Source organism: Lycium ferocissimum, unplaced genomic scaffold, assembly GCF_029784015.1.
Source record: "Lycium ferocissimum isolate CSIRO_LF1 unplaced genomic scaffold, AGI_CSIRO_Lferr_CH_V1 ctg4754, whole genome shotgun sequence".
Lineage (NCBI taxonomy): Eukaryota > Viridiplantae > Streptophyta > Magnoliopsida > Solanales > Solanaceae > Lycium > Lycium ferocissimum.
Window position 1 is genome coordinate 29,224 of NW_026725765.1, and position 20,232 is coordinate 49,455.

The 20,232-nt window shown below is 35.8% G+C and overlaps 1 long non-coding RNA gene across 3 annotated transcripts; it reads left to right on the top strand.

The window, feature by feature from the left end:
• Nucleotides 1-7,446: 7,446 nt before the first annotated feature.
• On the top strand, nt 7,447-16,980 carry LOC132044553 (uncharacterized). Of its 3 annotated transcripts, none has more exons than XR_009412215.1 (3): nt 7,447-7,630; nt 14,457-14,937; nt 16,378-16,980. It is a non-coding gene; the product is annotated as an uncharacterized LOC132044553 (long non-coding RNA). The 3 variants fall into 3 exon arrangements; XR_009412214.1 differs by having other exon boundaries at nt 7,452-7,630; nt 14,830-14,937; XR_009412216.1 differs by lacking the exon at nt 7,447-7,630 and adding an exon at nt 12,311-12,369.
• The last annotated feature ends 3,252 nt before the right edge of the window (nt 16,981-20,232 follow it).

Consider the following 20,232-nt stretch of genomic DNA (forward strand, 5'->3'; position numbering starts at 1 on the left):
ATCCTCATTATATTCACATTATATCCTGTTCGTATTCAATCCCATAGTGTAACACTTCTTAACCTTATTCACGATTCTTACTATGGGTTAATTACACTCTGTGGAGTAAGCATACTTAACCCTTTACCCTTCCTAGTCAATCTTATCCTTAATACCTCACAAGCTGTCTTACCAATACATTCATATTCGTCACAATCCTTCCTCCTCTGTACTCTTGTCTCAATCATACTATTACTTCTTTTAACTATAACTCGTCATAATTTATCCCTGCTTATCAATTCAGTCGGTACCTTAATATAACACTCTATCAAGATTTGCTAGCCTTTTCTAAATCATCTCTTAGTACCACAAGCCCTTTCCAAATTCTTTTTACCATATCGATATCGACCTCCTAATTACTATTACCATCAATTCAGTAGTTAACTTATTTCTCAAGGTCAGCCATACTCGCAACTTAGTCAAATCCCATCCTTACTATTGACACGACCTTTCAAGACATATTACAAACCTATATCTCATTCTCTTTTTATTTCTAGGAAAATTTTGGCAGAGTTTCCTCTCGTATTTCTTACTATCTCAAAACACCTCGCACGCAGAAATACCAACAATGCCTCACAGGGCCAACACATATATATATATATACATATCATATCATACACACACACGGGGCTCATATATATAAACATATATATGAAAATGATGAACTTACCTCGTATGTCCAACTCAAACTGCACCTGTTACACTTTCCTGTTTACTTTCCCTTTTCAATCTTCAACCTTACATTTCAATCGTACTTCAAATACCTTGCCCGACATACATCTTTCGTACCGTTGCTTACCTGCGTACTTTGTAACTTCCAATATCATCAGTCACTTTCTTCTGTCGATGCCGTTCTTCTGCTAAAATCAAGGATTAGTATAAGGAATCTCATTTCCTATGGCTTGGCTCTATCGCACGATCTTAGATATGAAAGAAAGGTAACATCCTAAATGTCCTGTAGCGTCCTGTTTATAGATGTGGTGCACAACACACCGATAAACAAGACTCTACTAGACACGATGCCGTAGACACTCCGAGGATGAACTCGCTCGATACCACTTTTGTCACGACCCAACCCCATGGACCATGACCAGTGCCTGAGCTGGACACTCGTATAAGTACCTGTTAGATATAGTCAAACTGAAACTAAGCACAATATGAAAACTTAGCAAAAACAAGACGTTATCTCAGAATGTCATATATCATAATAACTTGTCTCCTGAGGAGTCACGACTAATCAAGCATAGCACAATACGCAAGCCGACAAGTTTTGCGCCACTATGTACGGGAACATCCCAAAATAAGTCATTTTGACACAGCTGAACAACATCCATATACAACCCACACATATGTCTACAGACCTCTAAGAGTATCAAGTGAAGTATGACGGGACAGGGCACCGCCGTACCCTTGATTAAACATAAATCTACATCAAAAGATCTGTATCAAAATAGTCTAGGCTCCGAAATAATGGAGCTCTCCAAGAAACGGTGAGTAGAAGTCCTAAGCGGAGGATCACCAAATCGAATATCTGTACCTGCGGGCATGAAACGCAGCCCCCCCGAAGAAAGGGGGTCAAGACGAGATATACCGAGTATATAAAGCATGAAATACAATAAGGAAGATCATAAGCCGAAATAGAGATTCCAGAGACAAGTATGATAATCAAGAAATCATCGTACGTGCACGTGCCTTATGAAATAAAATCATGCATAACTATATCATATACCATATCCGGCCCATTATGGACTCGGTGAATAAGTCGTATACATGTATACCATGCCCGGCCCATCATGGGACTCGGTGTCATTATCACATCATCATATCATCATATCATCATATCATCATGTATATATATACCGTACCCGGCCCTCTAGTGAGGGACTCGGTGAACAATGCGGTGGCGTGCACGAATACATACCCGGCCCGGGACTCGGTGAAAGATATAATAACAGCATGCACAATCAGAGTAGTGAGCAACCATATGCAAACTAAATCATCATCTAAGACTCAATAGAATAAGTAGAATGGACTAACACTTGAGAATCAAAGACAACAGTCATGTCGAGTACCCCTCGAATGTCATTATGGAGTATATCAAATAGGACTTCTGGAATCATAGACACGTATCAAGACATAATGAAATAGCTTCTGGAAATCAAGAACATTAGCCATCCTAGTGTCTCTAAGAATAGGAGCTTCTTTGGAGTTTATACATTCATCGTTTGTTTGTCTCACATAGATCATGCCAAAAAGAAAGAAGGGATAGCTTTACATACCTTTATTGCCTATCCGTGATACAATACGTATACGCTGCCCGAAGTGTCTCAACCTATATTAAGACGTTAAGAACTATAGTTAAGCTACGGAAAGGTTTAAAACGTATTTCGACGTTAGTAGCTTACTTCTAGAAAATTGGGCGGCATTTCCCCTATATTGTTCATTTCCCTCACATTCAAGCCAACTATGAAACGACCAAATCAACATCAACAACCACACGTTCAAGTACTATATCAAGACTAGCCAAAACAAGATTCGAGAATGTATCGAGACAGCCCGCACAACATTCCAAATCAGCCCACACATTACGACATTCAATAATCGTTAACATAACGACTACGAAATATTCAAGTTACTCTTAATAATCTATGGCCACAACACTTCATCGAAACGACCTTACAATAGTCCAACAATTACAACCACCCAAAATCAATCTTTCGGACTACTAGAGGTACGTTTTAAACTTATCTTTTCTTTCGAATCGAGCAACACAACAATCAGTGACTATTATCCATACACAAGCAAATCCCACTAATAACTTAACAACAGCATGCCCCAAATAGCCCATCCACTACAACAACACAATTACTTAGTTATAACTACACCTTTAATCTTTTATAACTTAACAAGAACAGCCCAACGACCTCATATAAACAACTACAACTCTAAGTATCAAGATTCCTTCACTTTTAACACATAATCAATAACAACAATAACAACGACAACAATCAACCCAATTTAATTGAAACAACTCCAATTTAGTCCAATTTCCAACACCAACGAAATCATGCAATTTTCTTACTTTCAATTTCATCTAATACAAATTAATCTCTCCATTACAACACCATTAACTCCAATTAAATTACAAGAGGAAGAAATCTTACCTCAACTTAGTTAGGAACATTCTACAATTTCTTGCACCAATTGAACCACTTTTTCTTCCTCAATTTAAATCCCTATGTTGCTGCCTCCTTTGAATGATTAGAACACTTCTAGGAAATTAAGAATTTTGCTATAAAAAACTTGGGTGATCAAGGGCTGCCATGGCCGTGAGATTGGCGTACCATGGCTGTTCATAACTCCTCCTTCAATCAAGATGAATTTTTGCAATGTGATGGTGTGTGGGTGGCCGTGAGCTTGGGAGCTGCTGCCATAGCCATGGCCGAGAGCTTCTCTCTATCATCAACTCAATTGAATGATGAATTATGAATTAAGCTTAGTCATCAACTTAACTAATATATGTTGCCCATATTGATGACACATGTCCAGCCACAATGACATGTGTCCCACTATAGCATGGACCAATAAGATTTGGCCATGTTGTGGTGGGGCCCACTTAGTACATTATTTAATCTTAATTAATCACTAATTCCCACTTAATAATCTAATTATGGTTAATTAATCCCTAATCTCCACTAATATTTCTACACTAATTGAATTTTATAAGCAAATCGCACGAATTAAAATCGGGGATTAAAAGTCCTTGTCTCATATCCAAAAATAATCTTGTCCTTGGACTTATGTTGATTAGCTTACGAATAATTCATCGTACAAAAATACGGGATATAACAGTTAGTACATGGTGAATAGTACTAGTATGTAAAACCTGCTAAAATAAAGAACATGGGACAATATAGGTATAGGACATGAACTGAAACTGAATATAACCTGAACATGAGCATGCGTAAAGTTTCAAAACAGTAAACCCATGGGAATACATATATATATAACTTCTTGTAACATGGGGAATGCTATAGTATAACCGACAACATGATCTGGTACTTGCATCCTACCAGCAGAACACTCACACCTTGCCAGGGATATGAGATTTAAATAATAATAAGCATGTAAGGATCCAAACTGCATAATGAAGGTGTTGCCTCCTTGCTGACAACCCTTATCCTACGGTGGCTACGTAGTTTCAGGCTTTACTGAGCCTTCTCGGTTAACTAAGAAAATCCCAAAACATGTGAATTATGATGATAGCTTGTGAGATCATGGTTTCATGCGATACTTGTCATAGTGTTGCAAACATGTTCTTGATTCATGAATAATAATAATAATAATAATAATAATAATAATAATAATAATAATAATAATAATAATAATAATAATAATAATAATAATAATAATAATAATAAATACTTATATAATTAACTTATATAAAAACATGCTTGTAACTTGCTAGATAAAATCATGAAGCTTCATATAAATATAATGAGAACACATGAGGAAGAATTCATGATTCATGGATTAAGCTAGGGTTCCTAATAACCATAATGGAAGATTAGGAATACAATAACGAATATAGATACAAAATTCATTTCATAAATATATAAATACGGGCTACCAATATGTTGGGTTTAATGCCCTAGGATTTGAAGTTCATGGATATCAAGAAACGGAGCGTGGGGAAGAACGTAGAGATTCCCACACGTGGATAGAAGTTTTACATACCTTAATCGCTCCAAAACTTGAATTTTGAAGAAGAACTCCAAAAGCTAGAATCTTGATCTTTATGTGGGTTTTCTTGAAAACCCTAGGCTAGGAATGATGAATTCTTTATTAGTAATCATGGGTACATGTTAGAATTAACTTGGAATGACTTAGAATGGCTTACCTTAGAGTATCTTGAGTTTGGGAGAGAAGAATTTCATCCTTAGGGTTTGGGAGAATGAAAAATGCGAACAAAATAAGACCATACCCATTCTAAATGAGTTTTCTGCCAAAAATAGGCAATGTAAGTCCTAGGATTTACGGCTCGTACTTGAAAGCACGTCCAATACTCCTTGGGCGTACATTGGGTGAAATTTCCAGTGAAGATTCAGCTCTGCCACCCTTCAGTAAAATGGCTATAACTCTTAGTATGGATCTTTGTTTGATCTCTACAATATACCTTTGGAAAGTTATTTCAATTATCTACCACTTTCAAGAAGAAAATTTTCTCAAATTACTAACGGACATTCTCGAAAACTGGCCATGAATAAAGATTCAGCTCTGCCATCTTCAGTAAAATGGCCATAAATCTTTGTACGGATGTCCGTTTGATCTCTGAAATATACTGTTGGAAAGGTATTTAAATTATCTACAACTTTAAAGAAGGAAGTTTTCTCAAATTACTAACGTACATTCTCAAAAACTTGTAATGAATGAAGATTATCTCAGATTTAGACAGATTTAGAAGGCCTTAAGGATTTCACTTTTTGGTTTGACTTCAAAACGACTATTTATCGCCCAAAATCATCCCGAAGGGATTCATATAACTAACATGTCATTATAATACCAATATTACCCATTAGGACCTAACTCTAACTTACGGGATGCTACCGATATGGTTTAGTATGAGAGTACGAGATGTTACAGATATCCAGTGATGATCTGGTATCGTTGATTTTATGAAAATGATATTTGATGAACTCTTTTACTTGAGTGATTTTGAGAAGGCTGATGTCCAAAGAACCATTTTGAAATCGTTGATTTGTGAAACTGATATTTGACTGACTCCTTGAGTGATTGTGAGAAGGCTGATGTTCGATGGTTATATTCGGGCATCGTTGTTGCATGGACGATTTCAATGTTATCCCGGAATCATTGTTAGTGCATGGACTCCGCGGGTCCCCCAGGTGGTCTTTGGTGAGACTCTCCCTGTGAGCAATTGGCCACGGTCCTGTCTGTCTGTTGGGCAAAGATCTGGGACGGGTGGCACTTAGAATTTGAGAGTCACGCTGGGTTGCGCTACCGAGACGTCGATGTTTCCGTCCGGAGTACATGTGTACACCTCATTTGCATGGCATGGCATTGCATTCATACCATTATTGCACCGCATTGCATTATGACTTGATTGAGTTGTTGTGATGATTGGATAGGGATGATTCTGTTGTGAGGATTGGATCGGATATACTCAGACTATCCTATTTGGGTTTAGATGCTATACATAGGCAATGACGAATATTTGGACTCTATGATTGTGAACTATATTGTTGACTTATGCTCTGTTAATTAACCTAAACTGGTAGTAAATTGTTTAAGTGAGGTAGGATAAAAAAAAAAGGTGTCGCAACAATGAGGTCGCTCCTAAAACACACACGGGCGACTTGGGAATTGCAAAGATGTTGAGAACCTGTATAGGTGTTGGCCAACTTATAATTCATTGAAGAGTAGTTGTGACTTTAGTTATATTGACGTTATGATCTACTGTTTTGGGATATGTGATTTGATTTAGTGATTATCATCATTATCCGTGAATTCTTTACCAATATGTATTACTAACCATTATCGGCCTATGATACTTACTCAGTACGCGTGTTTTGTACGGATATTGCACTTGCTACACCCTTTTCGGGGTGTAGATTGTTTTAGGTATTTGATTGATGTGAAGAGGAACTCACGGTGCCTATCCGGAAGGCCTCCTCCCATTTCATTTGGGACGGAGGATGCGTCGTAGAATGTAATGGTAATCCGAGTCAATAGCCGCTCTTGTACTAGTCTAGACCAGGTCATGGAAAGTCGTATCGAGTCTGTAAATTGGTGTTGTTGTAAACGTATAAACCTTGTTTTTCCTGAATACTTATGAATGGAATTCCGCTGTATTTATTAATTATCAAATGCTTTTAATTTAATGTCGTGTGATTGAAACGTTATATAAATGAGAGGGTTCGCCTATCAAGGTGGAAAGTTAGGTGCCCGCACGTACCCAAATTTGGGTCGTGACATTCACTACTAAAAAAACAGCATTTAGCGACGGAATATTAGCGACAGACCACATTCCGTTGCGAATTAACAACGGATTAGTGATGGAATATTCATTTAGTCGCGTGATAAGCAATTAATTTTTTTGTTCATTATATAGCTACGGTTTAGGGACCAAAACTGAATTTTGTCGCTAATTATTAGCACGAAATTTTGGCACCTCAAATTTCACTACGGATTTAGCAACAAAAGAAGCGTGGCAATTTTTATTAATACGTAGCGACGGATATAGCAACGGAAAATCCGTCGCTAGGTCTTTTAATTTTTCTCCAAAAAAATTATATTTGTAGCGACGAAAAATTCCGTCGTAATATTTGTTACTAAAAAAAATCAAGATATTATATAGCGACGGAATATATTCCGTCGGTAAGTGTAAAATAAAATGATATATCCTACGGTACACATATACTTTCTCTCTCTTCAAACACCACAACACTGAGAGAGAACACTTTTGCACCACTGCATCTAGGGCGAAATCGTGAGAGAGAGATCAAAATAATGTGAATCTAGGCTTCTATTGCATTTTTCTCTTCTTTTGCTACATCTTTTATCTAAAGGACAGGTATGTTTTTATTTTTTTCTATGTTTTATGGGCAATTTCTTTCTCCTTTGTCTCTTTCTTTATAGTCTCTGAAGGTAAATTTGAAATAGGAGTTAAGAAATATGAGTATGTCTTGTTTGGCTTATTATTGCTAAAATCGAAGTTGGGTGTCTTGAAAACTGTTGGGTTTATAATTTTTTTGAAGGTTAAGTGTTGGGAATCTCTATTTGGGCCATAAATCTGCAGAAAATGGAAATTCAACCTTTTCTTGTGCTAATCCTTGTTGGGTAATATTATTTGGAGCTTAAAGTTTGTTTTAATCTATTTCATGTCGAGAAATAAAGATTGAAGAACTCAACATTCTTCATATTCTGTGATTTTAGAATTTCGATTTCAATGTTTGAAGTCGGTGTTAGTGAACTGGGGTTTCTCTTACTCGATTCTTCAAAACTCGGCCTTATCAACATTATTCATGCTATTCACAGTCCAAATATTGGGATAATACTGACATTGATTAACTATTTTAGGATTTTGCTTAGTTTCTTCTCTTGTTCTTTGTTTATTTAGCTGTGAGTTGCCATTTAAGCCTGAAAGTTTGAAGTTGTGATTGTTTTCTAAGCCTTTTTGGTGTTGTGAGTTACTTTTTGGTTTATTTAGTAGTTTGAAACAGCACAATTCTGATGTATTATCATGTAAAAATTGAATCTTTTAGTGCATGCTTGTGTGTATGTGTGTTTATTTGAAGCTTGAGTGCATATTATAGTAGAAACTACTCACTGTGAATTATGACGTGCTCTTTATTCTTGTTCTTCCTCTGCCTCCTCTTTGTATGTGTATTGTGTTTGTTTGAATTCATCACTGAAAAAATATTCTTTGAAGGGAATTGTTTTTTTGCACTATAGTTCTAAGAGTTGTTTCTTGATTTATTTACTTGTTGGGGAGTGCACTAGGCTGAGTTTGTATCATGTTAATTTTGCTGTTTCTATAGGACTAAGAGTCCTTTTTTGATTTGAATGAAGCAAGCTGCATCTCAAAGTAGAAATTTTGTATTGAGAGGAGTAGTCTTTAAAGAGAATTTTTAAAAATTTCAGTACTAAAAAGTTTCTTGATTTATTTGCTTGTTGATAGGCATAAATGCCAATCTGTTTCTTCTTTATTTTGCCTAATTAACTTACTGCCTTTATGCGCTTGTTGCTGTTAATTAGCCATATTCAGCGGCTTATATAGAAAGTAAGGTACAAGTTCAAGTGAAGCCAATATTATTGACATGGAGCTTAAATATGTATGTGAAAAATTCCAAAATTTTAATAATACAACATTTTGAAACAGAACCGAAGACTCCCAGTCCTGGGATCTTGTTTTTTAACTTCCCTTATATTTTGAAACAGAACCGAAGACTCCTAGTCCTGGGATCTTGTTTTAGAACTTCCCTTTTATGTTGTATGCGTAAACCCTGTGAATACTTTCAGGACTTGACAGAAAAATTTCCCTGCTCGAGGGTGTCACACCCTAATTTTCGATAGGGCATGATAGGCACCCGACCCTTACTTAGGGCCGAGCGAACCCGCTGACTCTCGTTATACTCATAATCATGCTGGGCCCTTAAATCATGACAGAATGCATAAGGAAGGCTTTTCAAAGAACAACATACTTTTCGTCTTTTTCAAATCAAATAAAACCTGTAATCATAACAAATCTATAACATAATGCATGATGATACATCGGCTTACATAGCCGTTTACAAAGCTGACGTGTTATATGCACGTGACCCTGTCTGCAAAGTCTCTAACATAAACCAAGATAACATAATATAAACACTCTGACTTGGCCGCACTCCGGGAGGAAATGGAGCTCGCCAATCCAGCTGGAACATCTTCTAATCATCTGTATATACCTGCGTGGCATGAAACGCACCCCCCCGAAAGGAAAGCGGGGGGGTCAAGACGGAATATGTACCGAGCATGTAAAGCATGAAGTACGGTAAACGGATCATAATCGACATAGGAATTAGTAAATAAATATAATAATCGTAAAATCATAAGACTTGCCTTTGAAAATATATATCATGCATATCATTATCATAAAATCATCATGTATACATATAACGTGTCCCGTCCCTCTAGTGAGGGACTCGGTAAATAAAATCATCATATGCATGCCATCATGTCATCATGTCATCATATACATATAACGTGCCCCGGCCCTCTAGTGAGGGACGCGGTAAGTAAAATCATCATATCATGTACATATAACGTGCCCCGGCTCCCTAGTGAGGGACGCGGTGAATGAAGTCATCATATTCCAACCTGGCCGCCTCCCCATATCATCAGATCATCATCATATCATATAACGTGCCCCGGCCCTCTAGTGAGGGACGCGGTGAATAATGCAGTGGAGCTGCACGAATACATGCCCTGGCCCGGGACGCAGTGAAGGAAGTAATAACAGCTCGCACGAGCGTAGTAGTGAGAAACCACATGCACATAAATCACTTTCAAAGACTCAATGAAATAATCTAAATGAACCTGTCATTTGAAAGTCGGGACAATAATTATATCAAATATCTTTCGGACGCCACTGGGAAACATATCAAACATCATGAGCATATCGAAGAACCGTAGGGACCATAGTCATACATCAAACCAATCCGAGCCCGCCTATGAAAGTTACGGGCATTATACGTTATAGAATCATTTGCGAGCATATCAAAGCAATCCGGTTCCGTCTATGAAAGTTACGGACATTTTTAGACATAGGATCTTTTAAGAACAAAAATTCTTTTGCAACATTTGAAATTCAATCATACATAAGACTTAAGGACCAAGTTTCTACCACATTAAGGATACCAATACTAAGAGGTGAATAAGGATCGTAAACATGCTCGGATCATAAGAATAGAATTACCTCGAGGATCGTGTCATAACTTACTTACACTAAGACATGCCAAAAGAAAGGAAGGGTAAGCTTTACATACCTCATCCGCTTCCTAAGCTAATCCAAACTCAAGTCTCGGGCTTCCCAAGATCTACAATACGTCAATAAATACCAAACATTAGCTATAGGCACTTAGGAATTCAATCCTAAGTTAGCATTTGTCTACAAAAATTTGGGCTGCATTTCCCCTGTTTATATGCCTAGCCCGAATCCTCAATTCAGTAACTACCAACACCAACAACAATACCAATAGTATTAACATCATTTCCAATACCGACGTATGCCATAAAACAGCTCGCACACTGTTTTCTAAATTTCTCAACCAACCAAATTTGCGATATAACTATTTAATAATTTTATTTCCGTAAAGGAGTCGAAATTCATATGAACAACATCAATAACAACAGCCTTCACATTTTACAAGGTAAATACATTTATTTTCATCCAAAATTCTCTTCAAATCTCCTTCCATAATTCACAACACCAACAAACGAATTTATCAGACTATTCCCTCCGTGCTAATCCATTAAAATTCTAAATAAACTCATTAACAATGAAAAGGAACCGTATTCATACCTTAAGCATCCATCCCCCACGTTATCACTCTTCTCCTTGGTTGATTTTTAGCTCAAATTGAAGACAACGAAGCGTACAACACTTTTCTCTTCATGGGCTTCGAATTCGGGCTCGGCATTTTGGTCAAAATTGGTTTTTCTTCTCTCCAAGGCTCTTCTCTCTCTCTTTCCAGAATTTTCTGGTGTTCTTGGTCTGAAAAATTAGAGGAAAGGGTTGAAATTTCACTTAAATAGGCATGGGTCATGGGCCTAACCCGATTGGGCCCGGTTTGGGCCTAGCCCACTGACCTTTCCGCCTTAAAACGTCCATATCTCCTTATCCTGACGTCGCCTGTGGGCCTACAACCTATGGTTGGAAATATAATTCAATTATCTACGACTTCTATCTTTGATATTTTTCCAAATTCCAAACTTATAATACCGTTTCCGCCCCTCGAAGTCAGATCACCCGAAAACGTTACTTAAAAATATTTGCTTGGAGGACTTCCACTTTGATTTGGCTCAAGGGTAATTCTTGAGTTATGTTTAACTTCACATATGTGATTCATATAAATTGTCACATGTCCCAAAAAAATCTCAATGTGTGGGCCCCACCTCAGCTTGTGAATAATCCGACGTACAAAAATACGAAATATAATACTGTCAACGTGAGTTTAAATTATGAAGCAACAACATGATTGTCAATTTTTAAGCACGTTAATAAGGACCTTCCAATTGGTTGGAACCGCTAGAAGAAAATGTTTTTTGAATCAAGATTTGAGGGCTCAAATTTCTCGGTTCCATGGCCGAATGGCCTCTCTTTATTTTTCTCCAAGTTTCTTGAATTTTCTAAGGTTTGAAAGTATGAAGAATATGATTAATAAGTCATCCAATATACTCATATATAAGTCATCCATGTGTCCCATGGCCCACACATGGCTTGGATGAATTAAAAATTAGCCAAGCCATGGTGGTGCCCCACTCACACCATACGGCCAACTTGGCCATTATTTCATGAAATGCCAACTTTCCTACATTAACTTTTAACCCCAAATTTTCCTTAATATTCCATGCCAATAAATTCATAAGCAACTTATGCCTTAACACAAAATTGAAGGTCAAAAGTCTCTACCTCATATCCCGAAATAGTCCTGTCCTTAACTTATCATGGTTAGCTCGGATTGTCCCAAGGTACAAAATACGGGATATAACAGAGGGTCTCTAGGATAGATTGTAAATCCCCTACATCTTGAATAGAGAAGTTCCCTGAGAGTAAGCCTTGATCTATATCAATCTTTGATTGTTCAATTTACTTATTTGTTCACTCATTTATGCCATTGCCATATTATTTTCAAGTCTACTCATTTATGCCATTGCCATATTATTTTCAAGTCTACTCATTTAAAGTTAGATATTTTGCTGTTGTGATTCATTATTTTACTCTTAAGGCTAAATCTTTGGTGGCTAGAGTGAGTACTGTTAGGATCTGTTGCCTTGACCCTTTGGGACTGTGCATAGGATTTGCTTGTTCGAGCTAATGAGTTTGAAAAGAAACTTAGGAAGTCACTGTAACTTATACTTATTTGCGTAGTCTTGGACAAGGTGAAAATCTAGTAATTTTCAGTGAACCTAATTATCCATTTGAAGATAACCTAATTATCCATTTGAAGATAAAAAAGGTTCTCTAATGGAGAAATGTCTACAGTCAAAAGTATTAGTAGCAATACTTATCGAAAAAGGAAAAAGTGTATGGTAGAAGCAATCTTTTTGGCTAAGAATAGTCTAGTGACTGATGTTTAATGAAAACTACAGAAGATATTGATAGAAGTAGTTGTAATCCTCTTGACTAAGAATGGTAGTGCTTCTATGTTGAAGATTTGAGTTAGCAACAATTTTTTAAGACGGAAAATCAATTATGCACTAATAATGCACTTATTGTAGCATTATTAAACTTGAGGAACAATAGCGCTTGTATGTTGTACTTTGTCCAGCTAATACTTGAGGTAGCTTATTGTAGCATCATTAAACTTGTTTACAATGATGTGCAGTAGTATCTATTTCTTCTCAAAATGGATATTCGTTAATTATTAAGATGAGGCAAAAAGCAACAAGTTTATTGAAAGTTACAATTGGTGAGTTGTTTGTTGGATTATACTTATTGCATGTTAGGATTTATTTGAGCCTACTGTTTTGAAGTTCTTGTTTTGAGAAACTTAAGGCCGGAATCGAGGTGATTAAGGTGAAAAGTTTCTATTTTGTTTCCAGTTAAAGCCTTTATTGACCCTTATTATGAAGAGTAGTGATCGATATATTTTGCTTTCAGTTTTCTTCAACCTATTTTACTACTTTCATTGTTACTTGCTGAATCTTGTAGTGGACTATGCGCCTATGATGTTTGATGATACGTCTTCTTATTTAGTGGCTACTTATTTGGGCTTAAGTGCTATTGTAGCCAAAAAACTTGTTTGGGATAAAAAAACAAGTAGCTAAAATCAGTTAATCTCTGTTACATGATTTCATGCCATTAATTCTTTATTGGACTTCTGTATTTCATTGTTGTTTTAGTTCAACCTTTGATAGAATACACTACAATTCCGAGATAACTAATCTCGGGATTAGTTATATCACAATTTTATCCCAACTAAACGTGGGATAAATTCATCTCAAATATAATCCCGGGATTATTTATCCTTATCCCTTGTACCAAGCGAGCCCTAAGTGTATTTCCTTACTTCTTTTTTTACTGTAATGTGCAAGGAAAGCACACAGTTTATTTTTTGTGGCTATACTATGTTGTGACTTATATTAAACACACTGGACTTATCCTTTGCTAGTAGTTTCCATAGTTAATATGAGGGAGAAAACAATAGATTTAGAGAAAACAACAGTGATCTGTATGACCCCCTTCTCAAAGAAATATAAATACCTGACATTATAGAAATGATAAGGTGTTTCTATCCAAGAGAGGGAAATGAACAAGGATCTATAGTGTTGTTTTACTTGTTTAGATTTCTGAGCACTTTATATTAAGCTACAAAGTCCATTCCAATTTTCTCTGCGTATTAAGTTGTTTGATAAAAAAAAAAAAAAAAGTAGATACAATAAGTATTCTCGCCACCAGAATATTATTTAATTTTTTCTAGGGTTTAGCATATGCTGGAGCTACTTCCTGATGACTGAAGCATATTTCATTTACTTTTGAAGAATGCTTAATTCTTAGTGCCTAACTTGCTATCCTTGTACATATGGACTATCCTTTTCTGTTACTGTTGTATGAAAAAAAAAAAAAAGGATTCCATTATTTTTTGAGGATGAAAGAAGAACAATTGCTTGACAATATTTGACAAAACCTTTGACAGGACTGATCAAAATCAGAAATGAATTAGTTAAAACCTATTGAACCTCAAATATCGATGAAGCCAATAATATATGTCGGGACCAATATATACGGGGAAGCTAATGAAACAAAAATTCAAGTCTTGTCAGTCTGATGAGTTCTGTTGCAGGCATCAGAAGTACATAAATGCAATTGCAGTGATGCATAAATTTGGTGGGACTGTTCTATGTTGACTGACATAGAAGAAGTGTAATGTCTATATCCTATTTCTCATTGTTGTTCATAGCAAGTGCAATTGTGGCCTTTAAGTTATTCAGTTTCTGCCCAACTGTTGGAATCATTTCTAGTTATAGAAATATCTCTGAAAACAAAAGAACATGATTCTTTTTTTATAGGTTGTTGAAAAGGGTCGAGATCCAACACCAGGTGAGGTGCATTTGCATGTCCATACACATGATCATGATGGAGCATCTTTTATTGATAAGTGTGCCCGAGCTGTCCATGTAAGTCCAAAATTTTATAATTTTATAATTTTATTGACACTTTTTTTTTTGGTAAGTAAACTTGCCCGAGGGGTGTCAAGTGACACCCCTTCGTCGGAAAATTACATTGTATGGATATGTCAAATTTGGTTTTATAATTTATATATACCTATGTTGATACCGCTTGACACAAACTGAAGGTCTAGCACAACGGTTAAGGGGTTACAAAAAATAACTAAGGCCATGTGTTCGATCCTTGCTCGCGAGAGGATTATAATTTTTTGAATATAAGACCTCCTACCATCAATTAGTCAACCAATTGTGCTTCAATAACAAATTCGTCATGTTTATGAATTCCCGTAGACCGTAGTAGAGGAGGTGGTAAATAGTTCATTGTAATGAGACGTTCCTCAAGTATAAAGCTCTCATCATTAAGACTCTTTCTTTTCCCCAAATTTTTTGTAAATTGTACTTTCATATGTTGACTCCCCTAAGTAGCTGCTAAAAGCTTGCTACTTCAATCTCCACATGTCAAAACATATACCAAATCTGGTGTATAACCTAAAGACTTCATTTTCACCTTTAATTCTTACACATTTGAAGATTGAGTAGTACTCCTACTATAATTGGGAATAAAAATTTTGTTTCTACAAAATTAACAATGGACATGTGGGTTATACAGGAAGTAAGAATCATCTTTGTCAATATGGCATCAAAGAATGTCTTAAGAAGTAGTATGTGCTATGTTATTTTTAATGCTTAGTAATTTATTTTATATGTTTTTGATCTTGTATTTTTCATACTTTTAGATGTATTTTAACATGTGATCGATTAAGTATAATTTTTTTTTTTGCGTGCATACTGCTTTCATTAGTAAAATTTATTTTGTTGGCATTTTCGTGTGTTTATTTCTTTATATTTCAACGCCCCTTAATAAAAATCCTGGCTTCGCCACAGTGTAACAGTGTAGAACTGGTATTGCTATCATAAACTAGTATGGATATATGTCCAAGTGTTGCAACTTGCCGGCCAACTTCTTTTGCATGGCCCCTCTACAGTAAATCTCCTGAACAATTGTAGTGCACCAAGTTCATAAGTCTGATTTTCCGTTGGAATAATCACATGTTCCTTCTCCTTCCACAATTCATATACTCCAACTGCTAGACTAGTTCTATAGATCATGCATTTTGCTGAGTTACTTGTTGCATTAGTCATAGCCCATTCAACTTCCTCAGCCCAACCAGTGGGACTTATTAGTACAACTTTCCATTCAAGCACCTTTTGCCACACCCTACTGGCTACTGGACACAAGAACAATAGGTGTTCTATTGTCTCTTGCTTGCACAAAGGACATGTTAAGTCTTCTATGTTGACTTTATATTTGGCAGTCGTATCTCTTTTTATTTGGTAATATTGAATGGTTAGTATTCTTGATTGTTTTAATTTCACTACTTATTATAGGAAAGATGTCAAGAAATATTCCGGGAAAAATCACTATCTCAATCTGATATTGATCAATGTGAAGCATATTACCAAGCCGTGGAAGGAGCAATGAAGAGAAGAATATATGATCTTGGATCTCAAGCATAAAGTTACTACGGGCCAAATCTTCGTGTCACTTCTGATTTCGATGCTTCATCATAAGTACCACCTTCAGTTTCTCAATCAACACCAACTGAAAATATGGAGGAGTTGGTGATGCGATGGATTCCTACACTGACCGATCTCATGCTTCCCGTATTTATTGAGCAGGCACGCGAAGCAATTTCTTCACCAGCACACCATCCAAATGCTCATATCGACAACCCATCACTCGTGACACCTATAGTGCCTCCTAATACTACTGCTAACGTTGTCAATGTTGATCCATTGGTTTCAGATCACGATTAAGTCGTGCATTAGTTTTTGATATTTTCTATTTTTTGTTGGAAGGAAAAAAATTATACAGTAACAATACTCGATGGATGTTTGTTATTTTGGTAGTTGCTACCTTGGTGTTGTCGATGTTTTGTTAAACCTTCTATAAATATTATTTTATATGAATGTCAGCTATTTTGAAGGTTATTTAATAATTTACATTTAATATGTTTCATCAGGTGCATTAAAATAAATACTTAAATAAAAAGATTTTAGAAGAAAAATATTTGGAACAGATTTTGCGATGGATTTTGGTTGTTGCTATAAAAAAAAAGTTGGTGACGGATGGCGACAAACGATTTTTTGTCGCCAAAAGCAGGACATAAGTGACTCAAACATGGTGCGATGGATTAGGGACAAAAGTTTTGGTCGCTAATTTATTAAAACGACAAAATGAAATATGAAATTAGCGACAGACTTTATAACAATAGCGACAAAATATTCAGTCGCTATAATGTGGCACGGATCCCATACGTCGCTAATCCGTGATAAGCTTGCTACAAATTTTATTTTTCCATCGCTAAGAGGTTAGCAACGAGCAAAATAGTAACGGTCGATATTCCATTGCTAATCTGTCGCAAAACATGATTAGCGACTGATATATCTTTGATCACCGACGGATTACATCCGTCGCTAAACTTTGTTTTTTTGGTAGTGATTGTGGAAGTTTAAAATACCAGTTGGAGAGGTAGTAAGAAGGATTGGGATAGATACTGAGGCAAGATGTGATTGCTATGATCACAGACAATATGAAACTGTGGATCACTTGTTTGTTACAGGAAATATTGCTACAAAAGTTTGGACAAATGTTAAAACTTCTGTTGGCATCACAACAAAGTTTCAACATGTCAAGCATGTTTTTCAGGTCTGGTGGAATGCAGATTGCCCCTCAAAGTTTAGAGCTATATTCAGAGCTATTCCCATGGTTACCATGTGAGAGGTATGGAGGTGGAGGAATACAGTTTTACATAGAGGGAAGATGTCCATCAACAAAGTGATTTATGAGATCAACATGATCATATATCAAATGTGTAGACTGAGGTTTCCATAGAAGCACAACTTACCAAGATGCATACCTCAAATCCTACAAGTTTTTGAAGCATACAGGCCAAGAATTGTGAGCAAGATAGTGAAATGGGAATTTCCTATGCCAGGGTGGTTCAAATGTAATTCTGATGGAGCTTCTAGGGGAAATCCTGGACCAAGCTCTGTGGCCTTTTGTATTAGAAATGCATCTGGTGATTTACAGTTTGCAGTAGCAAGACAAATATCAGATGGTTCAAATTTGTTGGCTGAAGCAATGGCACTGCATAAAGGTCTCAAGTATTGTGTTGCACACAGCTTGTTACCAGTGGTGATGGAAACAAACTCTATGACTATGAAAATGATCTTAACAGGACAGTGGGAGGGTCCATGGAGTATATCAATGATCATAAATGATATTTCAAGACCGAGGAGGCATAAGGAAGTGAGGATGGAGCATGTTCTGAGAGAAGGAAATGGCCTGGCTGATTTTTTAACTAACTATGTTTTTGATTTTGCAGGTGCTCATCAGTTTGATAATTTCAATTCACTTCCTATGAAAGCAAGGCAAATTCTGAACACAGAGAAGGCACATATACCATACATGAGAGTCAGGCAAGCTAAGGACCATCACATCCCTAGAGATTAACAGCAACTTTGGAGCTCAGTAGCAGCAATAAGGCTACATTTACACATGCCATGAGTAGCAGCATATACTTGAATGAAAATGTCTTTGGCAGGATTACAAGAGTGGTATTAGTATGTGTACATGCTCATTCTTTTGTGATACTTCTAAAGATCTGTTCATTCAAGAAACTACAGACAATGGCAAACAAAGTGCAACATGATGTCAAGGAGATAACAATTGCATCTGAAGAAAAAATAGAAGAATCCTACTCCATCATGGAAGCCTAAATATTTATTCACTAGACTTTGAACCATAGCACCTAGTGAGAGCTTGTAGGTGTTTGAGATGGTGTCAAGTCAAGGCCAGAGGATCTGCAGTAGACAAGCTTCTATACAGTTTTTAGATGTAGTTTACACTTTCATTTCTATTTTTTATGATTTTGTTTATTTGTTTACTTTCTTGTACAGAAAACTTTCTATTTTTAATAAAGCACTGCCAAACTTGGTTTGGTGGTTTTCATTACATATATATATACACAATGTATATTTGTATATACATAGGGTGTATATATATATATATATATATATATATATATATATATATATATATATATATATATATATATATATATATATATATATGGAGGGTTGGGGATAAATAATAAAAATAAAAACCAATTATTAGCCTGTTAGGACTTAATTAATTGTAAAACATGACTTGTAAAAAATCATTTTGCAGATAATGGTCCCAATAATTAATCAAATTAATTACCAAGATAATTTATTAATTAAACAACTATGCAAACACACAGAATCAGAGTTTGAGGGGTAAAATGGTCAATTCTTTTAATTACTCAAATTGCCTTGGTCAATAAAATAGAATAAATTACTCATTAATCTAATTTTCCTTAATTTAATCAATTAAGTAAATAATTATTCAAAATGGGTTTTGCCCTTGATTGATTTCAATAAAAATATTCCCTGAATGTCATAAAAACCCCAATTAATTTCCACAAAATTTAAAATATCCTAAAAATCTCTTTATTAATTTAAAGGGGTGAAATATTATCCCAAATAATTTTCATGAAAAATTACCTAGACCCTTTAGGGTGCACAACTGATTTTATTTATTGTCCAAGAACTCCGAGTACTTAAAAGAAATTACGGGAGATCAAAAATTAGGTGTCAACACAAAACACTTCCTCATCATCATTATTACCCCTCATAACAAGATTATATTCATAACATGTCAAAAATTATAACTCAAGTTAATTTATAGCTCAAAATACTATCAAATTCATAGATAAACTCTCTTTTTCATTATCCTCCTTCAATCAAATTGTATAATAATCAAACAACCTCAACAACATGCAATAGATGTGAAAACTTACCTTAATCACACAAGGGAAAGCTTTGGATCAACTTAGATTTAGATTTACGGTCCACTTTTACGGACTGTAAAAATTATACGGTCCGTATAATTGGACCGTAAAATCCAATCAGTGGCTCACCTCTTCTAGAACCAATTTACGGTGGGGGTCAGCAAGATATACGGTGCATAAAAATTATACGGTCCGTATATCCAACTGTAAAACCCAGCTTTTTCCTAAAAAATATTCTCGTCGATTTGTTCAACCTTTAATGCTCTCAACACATACTAAGCATGGATTTAAACCCTCATATGCTTAAGATGAGCATATCTGATTTCCCATATCCTCGTAAATAACTCCGCTTCTGAAACTATGGCAA